Source organism: Leucoraja erinacea, chromosome 26, assembly GCF_028641065.1.
Source record: "Leucoraja erinacea ecotype New England chromosome 26, Leri_hhj_1, whole genome shotgun sequence".
In the NCBI taxonomy this organism is placed as follows: Eukaryota; Metazoa; Chordata; class Chondrichthyes; order Rajiformes; family Rajidae; genus Leucoraja; species Leucoraja erinaceus.
This window is the reverse complement of record NC_073402.1, coordinates 1,417,802-1,445,119: the sequence shown is the minus strand read 5'-3', so window position 1 is coordinate 1,445,119 and position 27,318 is coordinate 1,417,802. Positions and strand designations below refer to the sequence as shown.

The window sequence follows — 27,318 nt, the reverse complement described above, 5'->3', positions numbered from 1 at the left end:
GGGACCCACAGCCCCATTTATATCAACGGGTCGATGGTTGAAAGGGTCAAGAACTTCACATTCCTGGGCGTGCACATCTCTGAAGATCTCTCCTGGTCCGAGAACACTAACGCAATTATCAAAAAAGCTCATCAGTGCCTCTACTTCCTGAGAAGATTACGGAGAGTCGGTTTGTCAAGGAAGACTCTCTCTAACTTCTACAGGTGCACAGTCGAGAGCATACTGACCGGTTACATCGTGGCTTGGTTCGGCAATTTGAATGCCTTGGAGAGGAAAAGACTACAAAAAGTAGTAAACACTGCCCAGTCCATCATCGGCTCTGACCTTCCTTCCATCGAGGGGATTTATCGCAGTCGCTGTCTCAAAAAGGCTGGCAGTATCATCAAAGACCCACACCATCCTGGCCAGACACTCATCTCCCTGCTACCTTCAGGCAGAAGGTACAGGAGTCTGAAGACTGCACCAACCAGGTTCAGGAATAGCTACTTCCCCACAGCCATCAGGCTATTAAACCTGGCTCGGACAAAACTCTGATTATTAATAACCACTTTCTGTTATTTGCACTTTACCAATTTATTTATTCATGTGTCTATATATTTATATCATGGTATATGGACACATTTATCTGTTTTGTAGTAAATGCCTACTATTTTCTGTGTGCTTAAGCAAAGCAAGAATTTCATTGTCCTATACAGGGGCACATGACAATAAACTCACTTGAACTTGAACTTGAACAAATCCATGTTGACTGTTCCTAATCAGACCCTGTTTATCCAGATGCTTATATATATTATCTCTAAGTATCCTTTCCATTAATTTGCCCACCACTGACGTCAAACTAACAGGTCTATAATTGCTAGGTTTACTCTTAGACCCCTTTTTAAACATTGGAACAACATCCGCAGTATGCCAATCCTCCGGCACTATTCCCGTTTCTAATGACATTTGAAATATTTCTGTCATAGCCTCTGCTATTTCTACACAAACTTCCCTCAATGTCCTAGGGAATATCCTGTCCGGACTTGGAGACGTATCCACTTTTATATTTCTCAAAAGTGTCAGTACTTTCTCTTCTTTGAACCTCATAGTTTCCATAGCTACTCTACTTGTTTCCCTTACCTCACATAATTCAATATCCTTCTCCTTGGTGAATACCGAAGAAAAGAAATTGTTCAATATCTCCCCCATCTCTTTTGGCTCTGCAGATAGCTGTCCACTCTGACTCTCTAATGGACCAATTTTATCCCTTGTTATCCTTTTGCTATTAATATAGCTGTAGAAACCCTTTGGATTTACTTTCACCTTACTTGCCAAAGCAACCTCATATCTTCTTTTAGCTTTTCTAATTTCTTTCTTAAGATTCTTTTTACATTCTTTATACTCCTCAAGCACCTCATTTACTCCATGCTGCCTATAATTATTGTAGATCTCTCTCTTTTTCTGAACCAAGTGTCCAATTTCCCTTGAAAACCAGGGCTCTTTCCAATTTTTACTATTTCCTTTCAGCCGAACAGGGACATAAAGGTTCTGTACTCTTAAAATGTCACCTTTAAATGAGCTCCATTTCTCTTCCACATCTTTCCCATAAAACAAACTGTCTCAATTTACTCCTTTTAATCCTTTCGCATCTCCTCAAAGTTAGCCTTTCTCCAATCAAAAATCGCAACCCTAGGTCCAGTTCTGACCCTCTCCATAATTATATTGAAACTAATGGTATTGTGATCACTCGTCCCGAACTATTCCCCAACGCATACCTCCGCCACCTGTCCCGTCTCATTTCCTAACAGGAGGTCCAGCACCGCCCCTTCTCTAGTAGGTACTTCTATGTATTGTTGCAAAAAACTATCCTGCACACATTTTACAAACTCCAACCCATCCAGCCCATTTACAGAATGTGTTTCCCAGTCTATGTGTGGAAAATTGAAATTTCCCACAATCACTACTAATATCTGCAATCTCCTTACATATTTGCTCATCCAATTCTCGCTCCCCATTTGGCAGTCTATAATACACCCCTATAAGTGTTGCTACCCCTTTCCCATTTCTCAGTTCCACCCAAATAGCCTCCCTACACGAGCCCTCTAATCTATCCTGCCAAAGCACTGCTGTAATATCTCCCCTGATAAGCAATGCAACACCTCCACCTCTTGCCCCTCCAATTCTATCACACCTGAAGCAACGAAATCCTGGAATATTTAGTTTCCAATCACAGCCCTCCTGCAACCATGTTTCACTGATCGCCACAACATCAAACTTCCAGGTGTCAATCCAGGCTCTAAGTTCATCCACCTTTCTTACAATGCTCCTAGCATTAAAATATACACATTTAAGAAACCCACCCTCTCTTATTCTCTGTTTATTGACTTTTTCTTCTCTCACCCCTACATTTTGGGTCAGAGTGCTACCATTCTCTGCCTCCTGTCTCACACACTGACTGCTAGATTTCCCAATTTGAGTCCCTCCCCCCCAAGCATACTAGTTTAAAGTCTCCCCAGTAGCCTTTGCAAATCTCCCCGCCAGGATATTGGTCCCCCTCGAGTTCAAGTGCAACCCATCCTTTCTGTACAGGTCGCACCTTCCCCAAAAGAGGTCCCAATGATCCAGAAACTTGAATCCATACCCACTGCACCAGTCCCTCATCCACGCATTTATCCTCCACCTCACTCCATTCCTACTCTCACTGTCGCGTGATACAGGCAGTAATCCTGAGATTGCTACCTTTGCAGTCCTTCTCCTTAACTCTCTACCTAACTCCCTAAATTCTTCTTTCAGGACATCTTCTCTTTTTTTTACCTATGTCGTTGGTACCTATATGTACCAAAACCTCAGGCTCCTCTCCCTCCCATTTCAGGATTTCTTGGACCCGTTCAGACACATCCCTGACCCTGGCACCAGGGACGCAAACTACCAACCGGGTCTCCTGTCTGCGTCCACAAAATCGCCTATCCGACCACCTGACTATAGAGTCCCCTATTACAATTGCCATCCTCTTCTTTTCCTTACCCTTCTGAGCAACAGGGCCGATCTTTGTGCCAGAGGCCCGTCCGCTGTCGCTGCCCCCAGGTAGGCTGTCTCCCCCACCCTTACTCAAACATGAGTACTCTCCCACCAGGCAAGAGGTATAGATGTGTGGAAATGCACACCACCTCCAGATTCAGGGACAGTTCCTTCCCAGCTGTTACAAAAATGTCGGATGGAATTTTTGCACTGTGCACACTTTGTATATATTTATTACTTGGACAGGGGCCACAGAGTGGCACGGGTGGGGGACAGTTTTGGTGGAATTTGACAAATGTAAAAATATTGTACTGAAAGTTTTTTTTATAATCTCCGGAAATGTCGGATGAATTTTTTGTTCGAATGGTTCATGAATTGGATACATTTATCAATTGAATAAAGTCTATTTTGAAATTTAAAAAAAAGTTCTCCAAGGACGAGGCTATCCCATTGCACTTCGGGTGCGCTGACGCCTGCGATGTCCCCAAATACGGGATACTCGACTGCAAAATTTGTGGTAGTGGGGGACTGCGTTCGCGCTCTCCCCTGGTTTAAAAACTAAAAACAAAATAATATGCTTTTATGCAAACAAATCTCCAAGGTGTGAAGTAGTGTATCCACCCGAAACGTCACCAAGTGTCACGGGTGGGGGACAGTTTTGTGGAATTTGGTAAATGTATAAACTGTATTGAACAATTTGTATAGCCTCCGAAAATGTCGGATGGATTTTTTGCACGGTTCACGTATTGTATATATTTATTACTTGAATAAAGTCTATTTTGAAAAAAAAAAGAAGAAAGTTATCGGGCAACTGAAACCCAATGCCCCGACTGACAAACATACTTTGTTTACAAATGTATCTACAAGTGTTGCTACTTTCGGAAAGCAATGGCCTTGAACTCTAAGATCACTCTGCACATCAACAATGTTAAGGCCTTGCCTGTCCCACTTACGCGATTTTTTCAGTGACTGCCGGCACCCATCATAGTCGCAGTAGGTCGCCAAAAATTTTCAACGTTGAAAATCCAGCAGCAACCAGAAAAAGGTATGACTCTTTTGGCGAATACTCACGATGATACAGGCCTGTTCTTTTACTGTTCTATGTTCTAAATCAGGGGTCAGCAACCTACGGCCCTGGGCCGAATGCGGCCCGTAACACAAAATCATCCGATTCAGATTCAGATTCAGATTCAGATTCGATTTTAATTGTCATTGTCAGTGTACAGTACAGAGACAACGAAATGCATTTAGCATCTCCCTGGAAGAGCGACATAGCAAACGATTTGAATAAATAATAATAAGAGTCCGGGGGGGGGGGGGTGATTGGCAGTCACCGAGGTACGTTGTTGAGTAGAGTGACAGCCGCCGGAAAGAAGCTGTTCCTCAACCTGCTGGTTCGGCAACGGAGAGACCTGTAGCGCCTCCCGGATGGTAGGAGGGTAAACAGTCCATGGTTGGGGTGAGAGCAGTCCTTGGCGATGCTGAGCACCCTCCGCAGACAGCGCTTGCTTTGGACAGACTCAATGGAGGGGAGCGAGGAACCGGTGATGCGTTGGGCAATTTTCACCACCCTCTGCAATGCCTTCCGGTCGGAGACAGAGCAGTTGCCATACCATTCTGTGATGCAGTTGGTAAGGATGCTCTCGATGGTGCAGCGGTAGAAGTTCACCAGGATCTGAGGAGACAGATGGACCTTCTTCAGTCTCCTCAGGAAGAAGTGACGCTGATGAGCCTTCTTGATCAGAGTAGAGGTATTGTGGGTCCAAGAGAGGTCATCGGAGATGTTGACTCCCAGGAACCTGAAGCTAGAAACACGTTCCACCTTCGTCCCGTTAATGTGGATGGGGGTGTGCGTGCCGCCTCTGGACTTCCTGAAGTCTACAATGAGCTCCTTGGTCTTCTTGGAGTTAAGGGCCAGGTTGTTGTCAGCGCACCATGCTGCTAAGTGCTGGACCTCCTCCCTGTAGGCCAGCTCATCGTTGTTGCTGATGAGGCCAATCACCGTTGTATCATCTGCATACTTGATGATGGTGTTAGTACCATGTACAGGTGTGCAGTCATAGGTGAAGAGGGAGTAGAGGAGGGGGCTCAGCACACAGCCCTGTGGAATGCCGGTGTTCAGGGTGAGGGTTGAAGAGGTGTGCTTGTCTAACCTCACAGACTGGGGTCTGTTGGTTAGAAAGTCCAGTATCCAGTTGCAGAGGGAGGGGTCGATGCCCAGGTTACCGAGTTTGGTGATCAGTTTTGATGGTATAATGGTGTTGAATGCTGAGCTGTAATCGATGAACAGCATTCTTACGTAAGTGTCTCTGTTGTCGAGGTGGGAGAGGGCGGAGTGAAGTGCCGTTGAGATGGCATCCTCCGTACTCCTGTTCTTGCGGTAGGCAAACTGATAGGGATCCAGTGTGGGGGGTAGGCAGCTTTTGAGGTGTGCCAGGACCAGCCTCTCGAAGCACTTGCTGATGATGGGGGTAAGTGCAACTGGGCGGAAGTCGTTCAAGCTTGCCGCAGTGGAGTGTTTTGGCACTGGCACGATGGAGGTGGTTTTAAGGCAAGTGGGGACAACTGCTTGGGCAAGTGACAGGTTGAAGATGTCAGTCCAGACGTCTGTCAGCTGCGCAGCACAGGCCCTGAGGACGCGCCCGGGGATCCAGCCCGCAGGCGTAGTTTTCCCCGCAATCATCCAGCCCGCAGACTTCCGTCATCTCCGGTACCTTCCGGATTGAGGCTGCGGCGCCCAGGCGCAGTGACGAAGGGAGGTCTGCACTGGCAGCCGCTGAGCAGCGCCGAGTGCCGAGCAGCGCTGAGTGCCGAGCAGCGGCGAATGCTGAGTAGCGGCGAATGAAGGAGCAGCGCTGAGTAGCGGCGAGCATTGATGAACGTTGAGCAGCAGCGAATTCCGAGCAGCACCAAGCAGTGCCGAAAGCAGAGCATCGGTGATGAGCGCTAAGCTCTGGCCGTATCGCATCCTACGCAAAGCTACCGCCATTGCCGCGCACCTTCTGTGTTTGGCTTCACTGCCGGGATCTGGGTTGTCAATAGGCCGGGGACCAGTGCGTAACTAGGGGCCAGTGGTCCAGGTGGGGCCCTCGAAGGGGCGGGATCTATGTGAACACGTGATTTGATGCCTGTCATCCGGGGTGGGATCCATGTGTACATGTGATAGATGTGGCCCGCCATCCGCTCACTGACATGCGTTCTGGCCCCTATGCAGAACAAGGTTGCCGACCCCTGTTCATAAAGGAGTGTGAGATGAGAATGAAGTCATATATAGTTGTCAGAAAAAATAGCAGACCCAATGGACTTGAGGTATTTGGATTTTCAGAGGGCCTTTGATAAAGTCCCATGCTACCAATTTAGTGTGGAGAATTAAAGTATGTGGCAGTAGCAATAGGATACTGACATAGACTAGGAATTGGTTGTCGGGGAGTGAAGCACGGACATTTATTAAGTGTACTGGTACATAAAACTGGGTGGGATTGTGAATGTTGAGGTGAATGATTTAGATCAGTTGAGTGATTGGGTAAATATAAAATTGATGCAATATATCCCAGATTGAAGTTATCCACTACAATAAAACAAAGTAGAAAGGTGAAGTATGGCGATAGATTGGAAAACCTTGATGCATAATGGAATTTAGGTATTCTAGTACATCAGATATTGAAAACAAACATAGAAGTGCAGCAACCAGTTAAGAAAGCACATGGTATGTTCTTTAATGTGAGAGGTTTCGAGTTTTGGGAAAATGGATGCTACAATTATAGAAAATCACACCTATAGTCTACAAGTATGGTCATAGGTAACAGACTACTGACTGACAACTACTACAAACCCACTGACTCCCATGGCTATCTGGATTACACTTCTTCCCACCATGCTTCCTATAAGGACTCTATCCCCTACTCCCAATTCCTCCGTCTGCGCTGCATCTGCACCCAAGATGAGGTGGTGCAAACCAGGGCATCGGAGATGTCCTCATTCTTTAGGGAACGGGGGATCCTCTCTTCTACTATAGATGAAGCTCTCACCAGGGTCTCTTCTATATCTCGTAGCTCCGCTCTCACTCCCCATCCCCCCACTCGCAACAAAGGCAGAGTCCCCCTTGTCCTCACCTTCCACCCTACCAGCTGTCACATACAACAGATAATCCTCCGACATTTTGCCACCTCCAATGGGATCGCACCACTGGCCACATCTTCCCATCTCCTCCCCTTTCGGCTTTCCGCAGAGACCGCTCCCCCATAACACGCTGGTCAATTTGTCCCTTCCCACCCAAACCACCTGGTACTTTCCCTTGCAACCACAGGAAAGCTACACTTGGCGCTTTACCTCCTCCCTCAACTCCATCCAAGGACTCAAACAGTCTTTCCAGGTGAGGCAGAAGTTCACCTGCACCTCCACCAACCTCATCTATTGGATCCGCTGCTCTAGATGTCAACTGCTCTACATCCATGAAACTAAATGCAAGCTTGGTGATTGCTTCGCCCAACATCTCCACAAATTCCACATTAACCAACCCGATCTCCCGGTGGCTCAGCACTTCAACTACCCCTCCCATTGCATATCTTACCTTTCTGTCCTGGGCCTCCTCCATGGCCAGAGTGAGTCCCACCACAAATTGGAGGAGCAGCACTTTATATTTCACTTGGGTAGTTTACACCCCAGCTGTATGAACATTGACCCCCCAATTTCAGGATGTCCTTGCTTTTCCTTCCCTCCCCTTCCCAGCTCTCCCACAGCTCACTGTCTCTGCATCTTCCTTTCTTCTTCCCGTCCCCACCCACCCCCATATCAGTCTGAAGAAGGGTCTCGACCCGAAACGTCACCTATTCCTTCGCTCCATAGATGCTGCCTTACCTGCTGAGTTTCTCCAGCATTTTTGTTTACCTTCGATTTTTCCAGCATCAGCAGTTCTTTCTTAAGCCTATTGTCTGCAATGTCGGTATTCTTTCTGAAGAAATTGAGTGCAGTAAAGACTCGCCAGACTGATTTCTGGGAGGGTGGAATAATCTTAAGAGATTAAGTTGATCCAACTATGCCTTTATTTGCCAGAGTTCAGGAATGAGAGGCGATCTCATTGAAATGTAAACTTTTCTGGCAGGACTGCTTTAGGCTGGATGCAGTGAGGATGTTTCTCCTGTCTGGGGAGACTAGAACAAGAGGCTAACTGTTTCACGACAAGAGGAAAGATGTTTAGGGCTGAGATGAAGATTTTTTGATCACTCAGGTTGTTGAAGGTGTGGAAGGTCCCGTTGTGAGCAATGAGATTACACCAAAATAAGGAGGTAGATAGATTTCCAGATACCTGGGGCATCAAAGGATACGGAGTAGGGGAAGAAATATGATTAAGACATGATTGGTTTGTATGGCAGGGCTCAAAGGATGGAGTGGTCTGCATTTGCTTGTATTTATCTATATTACTAACATATACATGGGTACAAAGAACATTTTGACTGATAATCCCGTTTTCCTCTGCTTTTGTTGAAGCCTAAGAACTCTGCTTTTCAGATCCTTTGCACTATGCTGCCAAGTACAATTTTCATTTTTGTTCATACTTGAATATTTTGAAATTAATTCCATTACTCCCAAAAGTTAGCTTACAATGACACACATGGCTCCTTTTGTTGTCAATTATATCCATACCAAAGAGACCAGGCTAAACTAACTGCAGATCCTTGTAGCTGCTGATCCATAATGTTTCTAGGTGAAAGGCCTGAATGCCAATTATATACCTTTGGGGGTCACTCACCACAAATATGTTTCTGTTCAACTTCACCCTAACCAGATATTGATATTTTTAGCAGCGCTTTTGAAGGTTAAAACACTGGAATTATTTGGTGATCTCCATTTTTTCAATTCAGGTTGCTGACAGACAGTTTATTGGAACCTTTACAATGCCAACTTGTGGATGATCAATTGAAGTCAGATTTTTAATACATTTTTCAGTCAGACTTTGGATGTTAATGAAATCAAGGGATATAGAGTTAGTGGTGCTGAGGTAATAAATCGGCCATTACCTGGCAGAAGGGGCAAATGGGCCATTGTTATCCTGCAGATAGGTTGGGTAGTAAGTTTGCAGATTACACCAAAATTGCTGGGAACACAAATTGTGAGGAAGGCTGTCAAATAAGCAGAATATAGATCACTACACAAATGGGCGGAGACATAGCAGATGGATATAATCCGAGCAGGTATGTGTTGTATTTTCGGAGGCCGAATGTAAGGGTAAAGGTGTAAGGAATGCAAATGCAATGAAAGCATTTATTTTGAGAGGACTAGAATATAAAAACAGGGATGTAATGCTGAGGCTTGATAAGGCACGGGTCAGATCACATTTTGAGTATTGCGAGCAGTTTTGGCCCCTTATCTGAGGAAGGATGTGCTAGCATTGGGGAGGTTTACCATATGATGGTGGAGGTAGATACAAAAGTGGCATTTAAGAAACCTTTGGATATGCAGGAAATGGATGCATATGGATTATGTGCAGGCAGATAAGAATTGGTCTTTGCATCATGTTCGGCACAGACATTGTGGGACAAAGTGCCTGTTCCTGTGCTTTACTTTTCTATGTTCTTTACAAAGATCTAGTAACAAAAAGAGTTGCAACTTCCACTATCTCTGCATCATAAAAATACATAAAATCTCTGTATTTAATGCTGTATTATACATTTTTCTTACCTTTAGACTGGTACACTGATATGGGTATTATAAGCAGAATATGTGCAAAATATATAGGGATGGAATATTAACTTTATACAATGTGTTCGCTTCTTTTTAACCTGCAGATATATTACATTGTTTTTTTTAAACATTTTGTAGCATACCTTCTTGTTGAAAACAGGAAATATTTACAAGGGTAATATTACAATATTGAGGGCAGCACCAGATAATCCCGAGAATGCTCTGGCAAGTTAATTATTCATGAAGGGAGTTGTTTTCTTCTAAATCCAATTTCAAAATATTCTGTTGCAACAAACTTCACCTTAATGAGGGATTCCTTCTAGCAACCCGAGAACAAGTTCATGATGCCGAAGGCAGATCAAGTCGATCAACCATCCAACAGCTAATTCTCCCTTAGCCTTCCTTAATCAAATTGGGCCGAAATATAAATAACTTCTCAAAACCATTAATTAACTTATATCCTTGACAAACCAGTAACATATGACAGTAATGTTGCATGTTGTGATATAGCCTAAAAAATGTTTGCAGACTGTACTACCATTACGAAGAAAAACAAAGCAATATGGAAGAATTAAATATGATGGTGGTTGAAGTTGCTTTCTCTGGCATCTACCCATTGATGGTGGTGCCATTCTACCAATTCTACCTCTTGCAGTACATTACTGACAGTGGTCATGTACAATATCTGGTAATTACCAAAGCCTGCCTGCCTGCTTGCAATTATTTACAGCTGTGATGCATTACTGCCCAATGACTAATGCACTATTAAGTAAGTTGCTAGGAAGTGCATTTGATTATTTTCCAGATTTAAACCCTTAAACCTTGGCTGCACTATCTATATTTTACTTAGAATTGGGGTTAGGGGTGTAATTATAACCAACACACACTCAACACTGCTTCATGCAGAGCATATGGTTGCATGATAAAGAAGAAAAATCATGAGAGGAATAGATCGGGTAGACGTGCAGAGTCTTTTGCCCAGAGTATGGGGAATCGAGGACCAGGGGTCATAGGTTTAAGGTGAGGGCGGAAAGATTTAATGGGAATCTGAGGGGTAACTTTTTCATGCAAAGCGGGATAATTGTATGGAAGGTGCTGCCGGAGGAGGTAGTTGAAGCAGGTACAATTGCAGTGTTTTAGAAACAGTTAGACAGGTACATAGATAGGATAGGTTTAGAGGGATATGGGCCAAACGCACGCAGGGGGGGACTAGTGTAGACAATAGGTGCAGGAGTAGGCTATTCGGCCCTTCGAGCTAGCACCGCCATTCAATGTGATCATGGCTGATCATCCACAATCAGTACCCCGTTCCTGCCTCCTCCCCATATCCCCTGACTCCGCTATCTTTAAGAGTCCTATCTATCTCTCTCTTGAAAGTATCCGGAGATGGGACATGTTGGCCGGTGTGCACAAGTTGGGCCAAAGTGCCTGTTTCCACACTGTAAGACTCTATGACTTTATTACTCTAAAGGTTGGTGAGATGATGTTTTGCACAGCTTCTCAGTAGAGCAACAGGCCACTTGCTCATTTGGCCTTTGTCAATGATATTTTACATGTGAAGCTCTTCACACCTTCCTTCATCCACACCCTAAAAGGTTTTCTTGTGGTCCTTCTTCCATTTTGCACTGAACTGGCTTTCTGGTAAATACATCTATTGTATGTGCACCAACTACTTCATGTGACATTGATCTCTCTTCTCTGCGTGAAGATGTTTCTTATTCCCCTTTGGATGTATTAGTGGTTAGAAGAAGCTCTATTTAAACTTATGATTCCTCATGGTTGAGGTTTGAGCGTTTTATCCAATTACAAATTTATTAATCAAACCAAAATATTACAGTGTCTATTACGGTTATATAATGAACTGACAGAATCTGTTTCCAGAATAGCTGGAATTGGTGCCAAGGTTACCAAGCTTGTAGTGTTGCAATGTTTAGGTATTGGACTTTATGTTCTACTGTGGGCTCTCCTGCAGAAGAGGCAACAACTTCAAAGAATTCCTATTTATACCCAAGGATTATGAAAGTATTTCCTTCAATCTTGTCTCTTTGCATTTCCCTCAATACTATGTACATAAGCCAAAGGCATGTAAATGAGTCCAAACAGGCACCAGAGGGGAAATTTGATAGCTCTAAGATGCGATATATGTATTTTTTACTGAACTCAAAGGAAGATGTTACCACAATGAGTTATCTATGTTACTAAAAGTCTGTTCTTGACTGGTTTTGACCATTTGTGCTGCGATTTCCGAGAGAACGCCGTCACCTACGGCCGTCATTTTTGGCCACCTTGCTCAGAGCCCCCCCTCCACCGTATGTGTGCTGAGGATTTTTCCCATCGTGAAAACTGACAGAGATATTAATGCTTTTACAAAATTCCCCATTCTCTCTGCTGCCCCCGCTGGCGGCAGGGGGGAGGGACTATAAAACCAGGAAGTGATGTGCCCCAATCAGTGTCTGCAAGCTGGCGGAAGGCAGAGGGTCATGTTTCTCTGAGCTGTGAATAACACTGAACACATGTTTACTCAAATGTAAGTGCCCTTAGTGGTTCTAAAACGCTTGCAGAATGTGTCTATTGGTTCTAAAATGTTTGCAAAAAGTGTCTCTTTTGGTTCTACAATGCTTGCAGAATGTGTCTCTTTTTGGTTCTAAAATGTTTTTTAGGTTCTCTCCCCCCCTCGCCTTCTCCCCCCCCCCCTCCTCCCCACCCCTCTCCTCCCCTCTCCTCTCCTCTCCCCCTCTCCTCCCCCCCTCTCCTCCCCCCCCTCTCCCCCCCCCCCTCTCTCTCCCCCCCTTTCCTCTCCCCCCCCCCCTCCTCCCCCCCTCCTCTCTCCCCTCTCACCCCTCCTCTCCCCCCTCTCACCCCTCCTCTCCCCCTCTCCCCCCCTCACCCCTCCTCTCCCCCCCTCTCCTCTCCCCCCTCCTCCCCCTCCTTCCTCCCCCCCCCTCTCCTCTCCCCCCTCCTCCCCCCTCTCCCCCCCTCTCCTCTCCCCCCCCCCTCCCCCCTCTCTCTCTCCCCTCTTTTTCTCCCTCCATCCCCTCCCCTCCCTCCCCTCCCCCACCATTCCTCCCCTAAACCCCCTCCTCTCCACACACCCATACCCCCTTCCCTCCACCCTTCTACAATGCTTGCAGAATGTGTCTCTTTTGGTTCCTCCCCCCTCTCCTCTCCCCCCCCCTCTCCCCTCCCCCCCCCCTCTCCCCCCCCTCCCCCCTCCTCTCCTCTCCCCCTCTCCTCTCCTCCCTCTCCTCCCCTCCCCCCCCCTCTCCTCCCCTCTCCTCACACCCCCACCCTCCCCTCTCTTCCCCCTCCTCTCTCCCCCTCTCTCCCTCCCCTCTCCTCTCAATCCCTCTCCTCTCCTCTCCTCTCTCCCCTGTCTCTCTCTCCTCCTCTCCCTCTCTCTCTCTCTCTTTCTCCATCTCTCTCTCTCTCTCTCTCCTCTCTCTCTCTCTCTCTCTCTCTCTCTCTCATTCTCTCTCTCCCTCTCTCTCTCTCTCTCTCCCTCCCCCTCCCTCTCCCCACCTCTCCCCCTCCTCGCACACCTCTCCCCCCCTCCCCCTCTTTCCCCTCTCTCCCCCTCTCTAAAACGCTTGCAGAATGTGTCTATTGGTTCTAAAATGTTTGCAAAAAGTGTTTATTGGTTCTAAAATGTTTGCAAAAAGTGTCTCTTTTGGTTCTACAATGCTTGCAGAATGTGTATTTTTTGGTTCTAAAACCCACCCTACCTCTTCTCCTCTTCACTCATCTCCCTCTTGCCCCTCTCTCTGTGTTTCTGTCTCTCTCTCTGTCTCTTCCCCTTCTCTCTCTGCCCTCACTCTCTACCCCCCCCCCCCTCTCTAGATGTGACTGCAAGTTGGGGGCTATGTGTCAGTGGATAGGGTGTTTATGGGGTAAAAGGAGCAAATTAATAATATTAATATAATATCAAGGGGGGTAATTAGCGTGAGTGCGGGGGGGGGGGGGGGTTTGTTAGTGTGTGACGCTGCATGCCGCCTCCCCCCCCACAACCGCACGTTGGGGGAACAGACCCAACGGGTCTGCACTTGGTCTAGTTAACTAATATAATCCATATTGGCATTTGGACAGCTCCAGTTAAAATGAGAACTACCTTTCCACATCAAAAATGGTAACTTGGTTCTTTGCAGATTGGCTTAAATGCAAAAGTCTGCAATAGCCTTAAAATTGCCAAATGTCTCTCTAGAGTGGGGAATGAAATCCCAGCTTTTAATGCATAATATAGGTACCTCAACTGAAAATATATTGGAGACTGTGGGTTCACCTAAATGGCAGTTAGAGCAAGTTACTGATAATGAAGCTAGTGGAAGCTGTGAATTTGATAAACTTCCGAGTTTGTAGCCTGACAAACCAACCACAGAGAAAGGCACAGAATAATTGGGCGCAGAGGCTTGTGAGCAATTATATCTAGAATGGAAACACGTTGTATGTTATTTTGCTTAAATAGTTAAAGCTTTCCTATAATTGGTCTGATAAATGTTTTGGCTTATTCTTTCTCTTTTACAAGTGGAGAAATCTTTAAAAGTAATGCAGGCAGAATTGACCTCCAGCATTCTTGGCAATCATCCAACAATTTATTTGCTATTAAACAGATGAGAAATGTGCAGAAAAGATAGCACAAAGCAAATGCTTATGTAATCTACCAGCCACAGAAACTCAATGATTATGGAGGTGATGGGTATATTGTTCTCTGCATGTTAGACTTTATCATTTTTATTCTCCCCATATTGTTATCATCTCTCCACAGATTGTACCGTTCATGCACACACTATGGTCAACATACAGTGGCCAATGAATCTACCAACCTGCATGGATTTGACACTTCCTTTGGTGCCATTCTCCCAATGCTACCTCTTGCAGTACATTATGGCAGTGGTAGACACTTTGACCAGGTAGGTGGTGGGAAGCTGAAGCACCACAGGAAACTCATGCAACACGGGTAGCACATAAAATATAGAACAGTGCAGCACAAGAACAGGCCGATCGGCCCACAATATCTGTGCTGAACATGATGCCAAGATAAACCAATCTCATCTGTCTGCACATGAACCATATCTCTCCGTGTCCTCCAGAACTTGCAAACAACACACAGACAGCATCCAAGGCCAGGATTGTACCCAGGTCTCTAGCCTATGAAGTAACAGTTCTATCAAATGTGCTGCAAATACTCCACTATAAATATTTTGGGAAATGCTATGATTTTGTCCTAATAGTATATTCTTTAAATCTATTCTTGCATGGCTACATGCTCGTCCATCGAGTATATGCCAGTTCTCAGAACAAACCCATATATCCCATTGCCCCTTTTATTTCTCTGTAACCTTTGTGTTCTTAACTCCCCTCTGATTCTGCAATCACCCACCTGAACAAGGGGGAAATATAAAGTAGCCAATGACCCCACAAACCAGTATCCCTAGACTTATGGGAGGCAAGCAGCAAGGCTCCATAATAATGTAGAATGTGCAATCTATCAGTATATTATATCTACCTCCAGTTGTTTCTGAACAGAATAGTTTAGATGCCTATTTTAAATGGGAACTAAAAGTCAACAAAACTCGTGAGCTTGGAATTGCATAATGGGGCGTTGGAACAAGGAAAGCAGGTTTTCTTCCCCTAAAATACAATGGTGAGTTGGATGAGTTTGTAATGACAATCCACGGTCAATAATAAACCCAAATCTATTGTGCAGTTACTTAAAGCTACATTGCCTGGCTGCTTTGGGCATTTGTCCAGATTTCTGGGTCCTTATCCAGTAATTTAATCACCATATCACTCTCTCCCTCTTCCAATTTTGAAATTCATAACAACTTCTTGTTGAATGCTACAAGAAAAGGCGCAGCTGGTAGAACTACACAGCGGCAGAGCCCTGGGTTTGATCCTGCGTGTGATGAGTTTGCACATTCTTCCTGTGACCACATGGGTTTACTCTGGATGTTCTGGTTTCCTCCCACATCCCAAAGAGGTGTGAGTTTGTAGGTTAATTGGACCATATCAAATTATATAATGTGTGGGGAGCAGACGAGAAAGTGGGATAATATAAAGCAAGTGTGAATGGTTGGCGTGGACTTGATGGGGCGAAGGGCTTGTTTCCATGAAGTATTTCTGAACAACTCATAAGTAAAAACAAAGTTGCTTTCAGGAGGGCTTCAGGTGAAGATCTCCCACTGTAGACTTATATACCACTGGAGCCTAGTTCTAAAACAATTATAACATATAACAATTACAGCACGGAAACAGGCCATCTCGGCCCTACAAGTCCGTGCCAAACAACTTTTTTCCCTTAGTCCCACCTGCCTGCACTCATACCATAACCCTCCATTCCCTTCTCATCCATATGCCTATCCAATTTATTTTTAAATGATACCAACGAACCTGCCTCCACCACTTCCACTGGAAGCTCATTCCACACCGCTACCACTCTCTGAGTAAAGAAGTTCCCCCTCATGTTACCCCTAAACTTCTGTCCCTTAATTCTGAAGTCACGTCCTCTTGTTTGAATCTTCCCTATTCTCAAAGGGAAAAGCTGACCCACATCAACTCTGTCTAGCCCTCTCATCATTTTAAAGACCTCTATCAAGTCCCCCCTTAACCTTCTGCGCTCCAGAGAATAAAGACCTAACTTATTCAACCTTTCTCTGTAACTTAGTTGTTGAAACCCAGGCAACATTCTAGTAAATCTAGGCAACATTCTAGTAAATCTAGTAAATCTAGTAATTCGTGTTAACTCATAGAACAATCAACACCAGGAAAGTGCATTGATGCAGTACCATTACCATAGCAAACTGAACCAGGGTGCTTCAAAGACATGATGTTTAATATGGATTCATTTAGAGATACAGCGCGGAAACAGGCCCTTTGGCTCACCAAGTCCGCACCGACCAGTGATCCCCATACACTACCACTATCCCACACACACTAGGGGCAATTTACATTTATTCCAAGCCAATCAACCTACAAACCTGTACATCTTTGGAGTGTGGGAGGAAACCGAAGATCTCGGAAAAAACCCATGCAGGTCACAGGGAGAACGTACAAACTCCGTGCAGACAGCACCCGTAGTCATTATCAAAAAGAGAAGACTTGTAGTCTTACTGACAGGGTTCATAATGTGTTGGGAATTATTTTAAACCAGCATCAAGTCAATGCATCAGTAAAGATTATAGTTTCTATTTAACATATAAGAGTTTTGTATTTGCTTCTTCATCCAACATATTCATTGACAAACATTTTCAGTGCAATATATATGAACTAGGGAAGTTTGTCAAATGGAGGACTTCCAAAATCTAATGAAGATCGTGGCTTAAACAAATTTCAATCAAATTATAATCAAATCAATCCTAACTGGAAACATGATTTGAAGGAAGAGAAAACAGAAGTATTACAGAAAAGAAATTCAAGAGAAATAAAAGTCATTTTTCAGACAAAGTGGATCAGGCAGCATCTGTCAAGAAACTGATCAGATGACCCATCTTAACAATGGTTGGAGTAGAGGGAAAAGAAAGTAGGAAAAAGGTGGGAGCAGTACAAAGCTTGGCAAGTGTCAGGTGTGGGGGTGTTTGGCAGAATGATGACAAAGGCTAAAGATGTAAAGATGTAAAGGAGAAAGGAGGGGGGGGGGGGGGGAGAGGAGGAGAGAGGAGTGAAATGTAAAGCCGGAGGGTGAGATATTGATGGAAGGGATATTGACAGGGGGAGAGGACAGGATAAAAGGGAAATGGTAAACTGGCATGGGAGATGAACACATGAAGGAGGAAAAAGGAACAGGGTGACTGGGGGATTGTGAGATGGTGGGAGAAATGTGTGCATATCGGGATAGGGGTGAGGGAACATAGGAAAGAGTGAGGAATTGAGGAGGGAATTATGTGAAATTAGAGAATCTAATGTTCATACAATTAAACCCACTTAAATATGGTACTTTGATTAAAATATATGCAAATTCTGATTACTCCATCATTTTGTGCTTTCGCTCAGTCTTATTGATTTTGTTTAAATTCATAAGACAGAGGAGCAAATTTACGCCATTCGGCCCATCGAGTCTGCTCCACCTTGATCATGGCTGATCTTTGGCATCATGGCATCCTCTCCACATCCACACCATCAAGGCCTTTCGGTAGTTTCAATTAGAGCCACCCTCATCCTTTTAAACTTCAGCAAGTACAGGCCCAAAGCCATCAAACACACCTCATAAGTTAACACAATCAAACCCGGAATCATTCTGGTAAACCTCCTCTGGATCTTCCCCAACACCAGCACATGGTTCCTCAGATATGGGGTGCCAAACTGCACGCAATATTCCAAATGTGGTCTGATCAGCACCGTATCAAGCCTCAGCATTACATCCTTGCTTTTATACTCTAGTCCTCTCAAAATAAATGCTAACATTGCATTTGTCTTCCTTACCATCAACTCAACCAGAAAATTAGCCTTTTGGGAATCCTGCACCTGCACTGCACTCCAAAGACCCTTTGCAACTCCGATTTCTGAATCCTCTCTCCAATTGGAAAATATCCTATATCTTTATTCCTACTACCAAAGTGCATGACCATATACAATGCTATGCTGTATTCATTTTGACACTCTTTGCCCACTCTCCCTGCTTCCTCAACACTCCCTGCCCTTCCACCTATCTTCATATCATTCACAAACTTGGCCATGATAACCATATAACCATATAACCATATGATGCCATCAATTCGATCATCCAGATCATTAACATATAAGATGAAAAGTAGCAGGTCCAGCACCGACCCCTGCAGAACATCATGAGTCACTGGCAGTCAACTAGAAAAGGCCCCCACTATTCCAACTCTCTGGCAGTCAGATAATCTTCTGTCTATGCTAGTACATTGCCTCTAATACCACAGATTATATGTTCTAGCTGGTTTATACAACACTTTATCAAAGCCCTTCTGAAAATCCAAGTAAACAACATCCACTGACTCTCCTTTATAGATCCTGCTTGTTACTTCCTCAAAAATTCCAAAAGACTTGTTAGGTTTCCAAGTGCCTTGAAACCTCATCCTTAATGGATTCTAAAGTCTCACAACACTTAAGTCAGGCTGACCAGCCTATAATTTCATTTATTTTGCCTTGCTCTCTTCTTAAATAGTGGAGTTACACTTGTGATTTTCCAGTGCTCTGGAACCATTCCTGACTCTGGTGATTCTTGAAAGATCGCTATATATTCCTCCACAATCTCTTCAGCTACCTCTTTCAGAACCCTGGCGTATAGCCCATCTGGTCCAGGCCTTGATTCTTTCCAAGCATTTATAGATAGATAGCCTTTTATTGTCATTCAGACCGAAGTCTGAACGAAATTGCAGCAGTCATACATATAATACAATACAATAAACCAACAATAAACACATATTAACATCCACCACAGTGAGTCCACCCAGCATCTCCTCACTTTTTCCTTCTAAAAGAGGCTCAACATCACTGGGACAATCTGGGCAGAGCAAGTGATGGAGGATAGGCACAAAATGCTGGAGTAACTCAGCGAGCCAAGCAGCATCTCTGGAGAGAAGAAATGAGAAGTCTCGGGTCGACCTTTCTTCAGACTGAGAGTCAGGGGAGAGGGAGACTAGAGATATGAAAGGGTAAGGTGTGAAAACAACAGATCAAGGAAATATATAATAGTTCATTGTTGGTTGAGGGGAAGGTGACAACAAAACATCCAATCAGTAAAATCTCCATCACGGGTTATAGTCCATCAACCGACGTCTATTACAAGCCCACAGACTCCCACAACTATCTCTACTACACTTCTTCCCACCCTACTTCCTGCAAAGGCTCTATCCCCTAGCATCCGAACCCAAGATGAGTTGTTCCATACCAGGACATCCGAGATGTCCTCATTCTTTAGGGAACGGGGGTTCCCCTCTTCCACCATACTTGAGGTACCCCGCAGCTCCGCACTTGTTCCCCCTAGTCGCAACAGAGACAGAGTCCCTCTAATCCTTATCTTTCATCAGCCATCGCATACAACACATAATCCAACATACGTTGGAGGGGGCGCTGTCCTGTACGGCTGTCAGTCCTGCAGCTGTTCGTTTTTTTCACTTTAAAAAAAATTATTATTAGTATGTTAAAGTGTGTAGTTGGAGGGTCTAACCTTTTTATGTGTGGGGGGGGGGGGGGGGGGGGGACTGCTTTATCAAGTCCCTACCTGATCGGAGAGGCTGTTTTCCTCTGAGCAGCACCTTTGACCTTTCCTCGCGGCCTACCAGCGGGGCCTGGAGCGGTATTTCCTGAGGGGATCTGGCCAGAACCTTGGCTTCGGCGGCAGCACAGCGCTGGAGCGCTTTCGCAGAGCGGGCGATGCCTTGTCTGGGTTGCCACGCTGGAACTCCGGTATGCTGGGACCGCCTATAAAAAACATTGCGGAGCCGAGAGTCTGTGGAGCGGCCAACTGCGGGCGGCAGCGCTGAACTTTACATCAGGAGCCTGGGACCTCTCGCCGAGATCGCCAGTGTGTGGAGCTGCGTCCAGGCCTGTTGGCTTGTAAGCCGCGGTCTACTGTAAGGAGGCGGCCGTTCCTGGCACCCCAAGCCGCTGAGAGGGTCTCCCGACGCCGGCGCACCATCACCCGGCAAGAAGGGCCTGTAACATCGGGCCTCCGTAGCGGCGACTGCGGAGGCCTCAATAGGCCCGACTATGGGTGGACATGGGGATGGGGACTGGACTTTGTGCCTTCCCACACAGTGGCAACCATTGTGAGGGGATGTTTTTATGTTTTAATGTAAAACATCTTCTTTAATGCTATGTTGTATTTTTATTAATGTGCTGCAAGAACATCTGAATTTCCCCTGAATAAGGGGATTAATAAAGTATTTATTATTATTATTATTATTATTATTATTATTATTATTGTTGTCTTTGTCACCTCCAATGGGATCCCACCACTAATCACATTTTCCCTTCTCCACCCCTTTCCACGTTCCGCAAAGACCATTCTCTCCATAACTCCCTGGTTCATCTCTTCACACCCAAACCACCCTCTCCTCAGGTACCTTCCCCTGCAACCGCATCGGCGAGACAAACGTAAACTGGGCGATCTTTTCGCTGAACACCTTCGCTCAGTCTGCCTGGACTTACCTGATCTCCCAGTTGCTAAACACTGGGAGATCAGGTAATTGACTTTCCCATGCCCACATTGATCTTTCTGTTCTAGGTCTCCTCCAGTGTCAGAGTGAGGCTAAATGCAAATTGGAGGAACAGCATCTCATATTTCGCTTGAGCAGCTTACAGCCCAGTGGTATGAATTTTGATTTATCTAACTTCAAGTAACCTCTGCACTCCACTCTCTCCATCCCTCCCACCCCAAAGTCGCACCAGCTTCTCGTCCTTACCAAAGATCCTTACCTAGCAAACAGCTACCAATGGCCTGGTTCCTTTATCATCGTTACTTTTTTCATATCTTTCTTTCATTTGAATTGAATTGAATTGAATTTTATTTTTGTCATTCAGATCTTTCGGTCTGAATGAGATTTTGTTGCCTTGCAGTCATACATATAATAAAAATGACAGAAACACACAATAAACACAAATTTAACATCCACCACAGTGATTCCACCAGGCATCTCCTCACTGTGATGGAAGGCAAAGATCTTAAAGTCTTTGTCTCTTCCTTCCTTGTTCTCCCTCTGCGCCGAGGCGATCTAGGCTTCGGATGTTGTGACCCCGCCGGGCGATGGTAAGTAATGTCAGTCCCGTGGCTGACTGCAAGCGCCGCGAACGGGCCGGTTCAAACTCGGCCCGGGGTGGTTAAGCTGCCGCCCTCGAGTCTCACGGACGAAGCTATTGTTGCAGGAGCTCTGGAAAAACAGGTCACCAACCTGTGACCTGCGAGCTCCCGACGATGTCGTCCACTGGGCCCGCAGCCGAGTCCACCGGGCCCGCGGCCGAGTCCACCGGGCCCGCGGCCGAGCCTCCGAGGTCGGGCCATGCAGGAACGCCACCACAGCTCCACAGCTCCGAGGCCGGGTCGCCGCTGCCGCCGAAACGCTGCCACAGCTCCAAGTCCACCAGCTCCACCATTAGGCCTCAGCGCAGACGGAGACGGAGACAGGGAATACGACAAGAAAGGTCGGATCCCCCCGATGGAAGAGACCAAAAACATGTTTCTCCCCCCACACCCACACACATACACAACCTAATAAAACAAAATTAACTAAAACAGGACAAAAGAACAACAAAAAAAGAGAAAGAACAGACGGACTGCAAGCGAGCCGCAGCTGTTAAGGCAGCGCCATCATCTTATTCTATATCTTCATACATCACTGTCTCTATCTCTTGTTTCCCTTTCCCCTGACTCTAGTCTGACGAAGTCTCGACCTGAAACATCACTCATTCCTTCTCTCCAGAGATGCTGCTTGTCCCGCTGAGTAACTTCAGCATTTTGTGACTATCAGTAAAACCAACCTGGTGGACAGTGAAATTAGTCGGAGAACTAGGGTGGCGGAGAGACGGGGAGCGAGGGAAAATAAAGGTTACTTGAAGTTAGAGAAATCAATATTCATACCGTGTATAATATCACGAGAGGAATAGATCAGGTCTCTTGCCCAGAGTAGGAGAATCAAGGACCAGTGGGCTTAAGGTGAAGGGGAAATGATTTAATAGGAATCTGAGGGGGAACTTTTTCACACAAAGGGTGATGGGTGTATGGAACAAGCTGCCAGAGGATGTAGTTGAGGTAGGGACTATCCGAACCTTTAAGAACCAATTAGACAGGTACATGGATATGACAGGTTTGGAGGGATATGGACCAAATGCAGGCAGGTGGGACTAGTGTAGCCGGGACGTTGATCGGTGTGGGCAAGTTGGGCTGAAGGAGCTTTTTCCACGTTGTATAAATCTATGACTATGGTGCAAGACAAAGGGAATAATGTTCAGTGCAAGTCCAGTAAAGTCCAATTAAAAATAGTCTGAGGCTCTGTAGTTGTTGATAGGATGGTTCAGTTGTCTGATAACAGCTGGGAAGAAACTATCCCTTAACCTGGAAGTGTGTGTTTTCACACTCCTGTTACCTTTGGCTGATGGTAGAGGGGAGAGGAGGGTGTGACCGAGGTGAGATTGGTCCTTGATTATGCTGGTGGCCATGCCAAAGCAGCGTGAGCTGCAGATGAAGTCAATGGAAGGGAGGTTGGTTTGTATGATAGTTTGGGCAGCGTCCACAATTCTCAGCAATTTCTTGGGGCCTTGGATTTCTTGAACTTTAAAAAACATTTCTTAAATCCATGGTGTGCAAAAATATTGGAGGGTTTCTCTCAGTGCTGGAACAGGAGGATCATTTAATTAAAGCTGAGTAGTCTATCAAGCTTTTTGATTTTGATTTTTGGAATTTAATAGGTCTAATTGGTTTGTCATTGTCATAGAGTGATACAGTGTGGAAACAGGCCCTTCGGCCCAGCTCACCCACACTGGCAAACAATGTCCCAGCTACGCTAGTCCCACCTGCCCGTGTTTGGTTCACATCCCTCCAAACATGTCCTATCCATGTACCTGCCTAACTGTTTCTGAAAGTATGGGATAGTCCCAGCCTCAACTACCTCCTCTGGCAGCTTTGTCCATACACCCACCACCCTTTGTGTGAAACAGTTACCCCTCAAATTCCTATTAAATCTTTTCCTCTCCACCTTGAACCAATGTCCTCTGGTCCTCGATTCCCCTACTCTTGGCAAAAGACTCTGTGCATCTATCCGATCTATTCCTCTCATGATTTTGTATAACTTTATAAGAACCCCCCTCATCCTCCTGCGCTCCATGGAACAGAGATCCAGCCTACTGAACCTTTGCTCACACCGTCTAGTCCTAGCAAACATCCTTGTAAATCTTTTCTGAACCCTTACAAGCTTGACAATATCTTTCCTATAACACGGTGCCCAGAACTGAACACAATATTCTAAATGCGGTCTCACCAACAGCTTATACAGCTGCAACATGACCTCCCAATTTTGATACTCAATGCTCTGATTGATAAAGGCCAAAGTGCCAAAAGCCTTTTTGACCACCTTATCTACCAGCAAATCAACCTTCAAGGAACCATGCACCTGTATTCCTAGATCCCTCTGCTTTACAACACTACCCAGAGGCCTACCATTTACAGTGTAGGTCCTGCCCTTGTTCAATGTCCCAAATTGCAACACCTCTGTATTAAATTCCATCAACCATTCCTCCACCCACCTGTCCAATCGATCCAGACCCTGCTGCAATCGTTCATAACCATCTTCAATATCTGCAAAACCACTAACTTTTGTATCATCAGCAAACTTGTGAATCTTGCCCTGTATGTTCTCATCCAAATCATTGGTGTAGATGACAAACAGTAACGGGCCCAGCACCGAACCCTGAGGCACACCACTAGTCACAGGCCTCCAGTCTGAGAAGCAACCTTCCACCATCACCCTCTGTTTTCCTTCCATGGTGCCAATTTGCTGTCCATTCATCTATCTCTCCTTGGATCCCGTGCGATCTAACCTTCCAGAGCAATTTGCTGCCCTTTGTAAGCCAACTTAATAGCCAGGCACATTGTTGTGGATAATAAGTAACATAATAGCCAGCTTGAGTATGCATAGCACACACCCATACTGGAATTAGGTACATTGTTCTCAAAAGTTCAATAATTCCATGTAAATAACTTTGCTTACAATATTTAACTTTAGATTATTTAATTTTAATTATTTATGTTTGTGATTTTACACCTCCCAGCTGGCAGAGTTGGGAGAACAACGAGGGAAGAGGCAGAGACTTTAAGATTTTGCCTTCCACCACAGTGAGGAGGTGTTTGGTGAACTCACTGTGGTGGATGTTAAATTTGTGTTGATTGTGTGTTTTTGTCATTTTTTATTATATGTATGACTGCAGGGAAACGAAGTTTCGTTCAGACCGAAAGGTCTGAATGACAATAAAGGAATCTAATGTAATATAATCTAATCTTTAAACTGTTTCTTGACTGTTGGTGCTGGCCTTTGTTCTTTACCAGTGCAGGAGTTTAATAAATGCCCCACACATCGCTGATAGAAAAAGTCCAACACATCTGTACTGAAATCTACTGCTTCATTCAGCTCATCCAGCAGGATGTTATCCTTTGAATAACTCTTCTGTCATTATAATCCTCTGAGAACCCGACTCACATTGCAACTGTATAAAGTAAACTTTCCATAAATCTCATCTCTCATAATATAGTTCTTCGTGGCTTTCAAATACCGAGTGCGACATCATATTAAAATGCACCAAACGATCTTCAAAACTGATTTCCGTTGAATTACACTAACAAACATCCACTTGTTTAAAATTTTACATAGATAAGTACCTGCCAACTGCATTAACAGAGAAACTTGTTTAATGAATTCAATAATAATTCAGTGGTACATACAAAGCAAGTCAATATAACCTCAGCATTGATTCACAGAACACTTTTTAGTACTTGACAGAGATGACCAAATAGGTATGTAACAGGATGAGCAAGACCACACAAGGACTGCTGGCTTTAAATGTTGTATAGGAATGTACTGTGAATGAGCAACATCATAACACATGAGATAATATCCAGGCCTTTGACCACTGTCACTGTTATGATAAATGTTGTACTGAGCCGTAATTTGTATTTCTACTGGAAATACGACAGAATGAAAAAAGGTCTACATGCAGTCCAGTTGCTGGACTTTGAGAAGCTAAGTCTTAAAACAATGTGTGTTCTATAAATCTCCTGGAAGTTGAAATTAAAAATTTTGCAATCTTTCTGAAGAATTATGTGTCATTAAACTAGACTTTACTGTCTCAATAAAACAAGTTGGGATGATCCTTAACAAGTTGATTGATGCAAATTCTATTAGAACTTTAAAGATCTTCACTAATATGGACAAAAGTTAGCTCTGGGTTTGGCTGGAATAATTGTTAACGTGTTAAAGGATTCTTGCAGTAGCTCCGAAATGAAACAAATAAAAATGTAATCTGATTTCTCCAGAAAGTTATGAAGATCATCTTGGAATCAGGAACCAGTTACCCTATATAAATTATGTGTTGGATTTAATTGACTGTAACAACTAGAGAACAGTTCCGAGCTACCATCTACCTCATTGGATACCCTTGGTCTATCTTTGATCGGACTTTACTGGCTTTATATTGCATTAGACGGTATTCGCATTATTCCCTTCATCGGGTATCTGTAAACTATGAATGGCTCGATTGTAATTATGTATTGTCTTTCCACTGACTGGCTAGCGTGCAACAAAAGCTTTGCACTCGGTATATGTGACAATAAACTACTCAAACTCAAGATCCAACTCAAACATTATAATTACTGCTTCAGTCAAAGAATGTGGATTTGTTTAATTTCTGTTAGAAATTTCTGTGCCCCACCTTATGTTCCCTTCCACCTGGATTGGCTTCGCCCCCTCCTCACGATCTACCACCTGGATTGGCACGACCTTTCCTGCTGGAGACCCACCAGAGCTACGAGCCGCAGCTTCAGCAGCGGCGCAGTACTGAGGTACCATCGCGGAGCAGGTGATTCCTTACCTGGGTCACCGTGTTGGAGCTCCGGAGTGCTGGGACTGCCGACTTCAACATCGTGGAGCTGTGGTCCAGCTGCGGGCGGCGTTGACTTTAAACACCGCGTAGCCTGGGATCTTTCGCCGAGATCGCCAGTGTTGGAGCTCCGACCAGCGCGGCCTGTGGACTTCAGGAGCTGCGGTCTCTGGTAGCAAGCGAGTGTTTCCAAGTCGCTGAGAGTGTTCTACCGACGACGGAGTTCCATCATTCCGGTGAGAGGCCCTGAAACATCGGGCTGCCATAGCGGCGACTATGGAGGCCTCAAACAGGTCCCCGACCACAGGTGAACATGGAGGAAGTGGACTGAACTTTGCTGCCTTCCCTCACAGTGGGAAACGTTGATCCCGCTATGGGGGGATGTTTTTTATGTTTAATGTTAAATTCTATAGTGGTGTGTTTATCTTATTTGTGTGCTGCATGGTAACTCAAATTCCACTGCACCAATTGATGTATGTGACAATAAATATCTTTTGTCCTTTGTCCTTTGTCCACCCATCTGCCAATCAACCCCCCGCCACCTGTATCCATGTATCACTTAGAACACAAAGTGCTGGAGTAAATCAGCAGGTTCGGGGGTTAGGGAGCATCCCTGGAGGGCGTGCATAGATGACCCAAAAAGATGCTGCTGAGTTACTCCAGCACTTTGTGTTCTATGCAAGTTTGCAGCATTTGCTGTCCTGTGTGTATCTACCTATCACTTGCTAGGCTTTGTCCGACCCCTACCTGTTTTCAAGCTTTCTCCACCCTCCCCCACAACAACCAGTCTGAGGAAGGGTCCTGACCCATAACGTTGCCTAACCATTCCCCCCCATGGGTGCTGCCTGATCCGTTGAGTTCCTCCAGCAATTTGTGTTTTAGCAATTCCAGCATCTGCAGTTCCGTGTGTGTCTACTTTTACCTTTTTGTGCAATTGTAGGATAAATGTAATACAATTTTTGAAAGAATATTTGAGGCAGTTGGAAATTGCAAGCAAATATAATAAATTAGATCACGTGCAAAGATGTGAATGGTGACTTTTACTGCAAATTGTAAAAAGTAGAATGATGGCTGTTCTGCTGTTCAGTCGGAATGAAT

The 27,318-nt window shown here is 45.0% G+C and overlaps 1 protein-coding gene and 1 pseudogene across 1 annotated transcript in view; one reads left to right on the top strand and one right to left on the bottom strand.

The window, feature by feature from the left end:
• The window catches only part of gnl2 (guanine nucleotide binding protein-like 2 (nucleolar)), a 115,526-nt gene that overhangs the window by 81,370 nt on the left and 6,838 nt on the right, over window positions 1-27,318 (bottom strand). The gene's annotated exons all lie outside the window — the stretch shown is intronic.
• Window positions 3,409-3,546, top strand: LOC129709996 (U1 spliceosomal RNA; annotated as a pseudogene).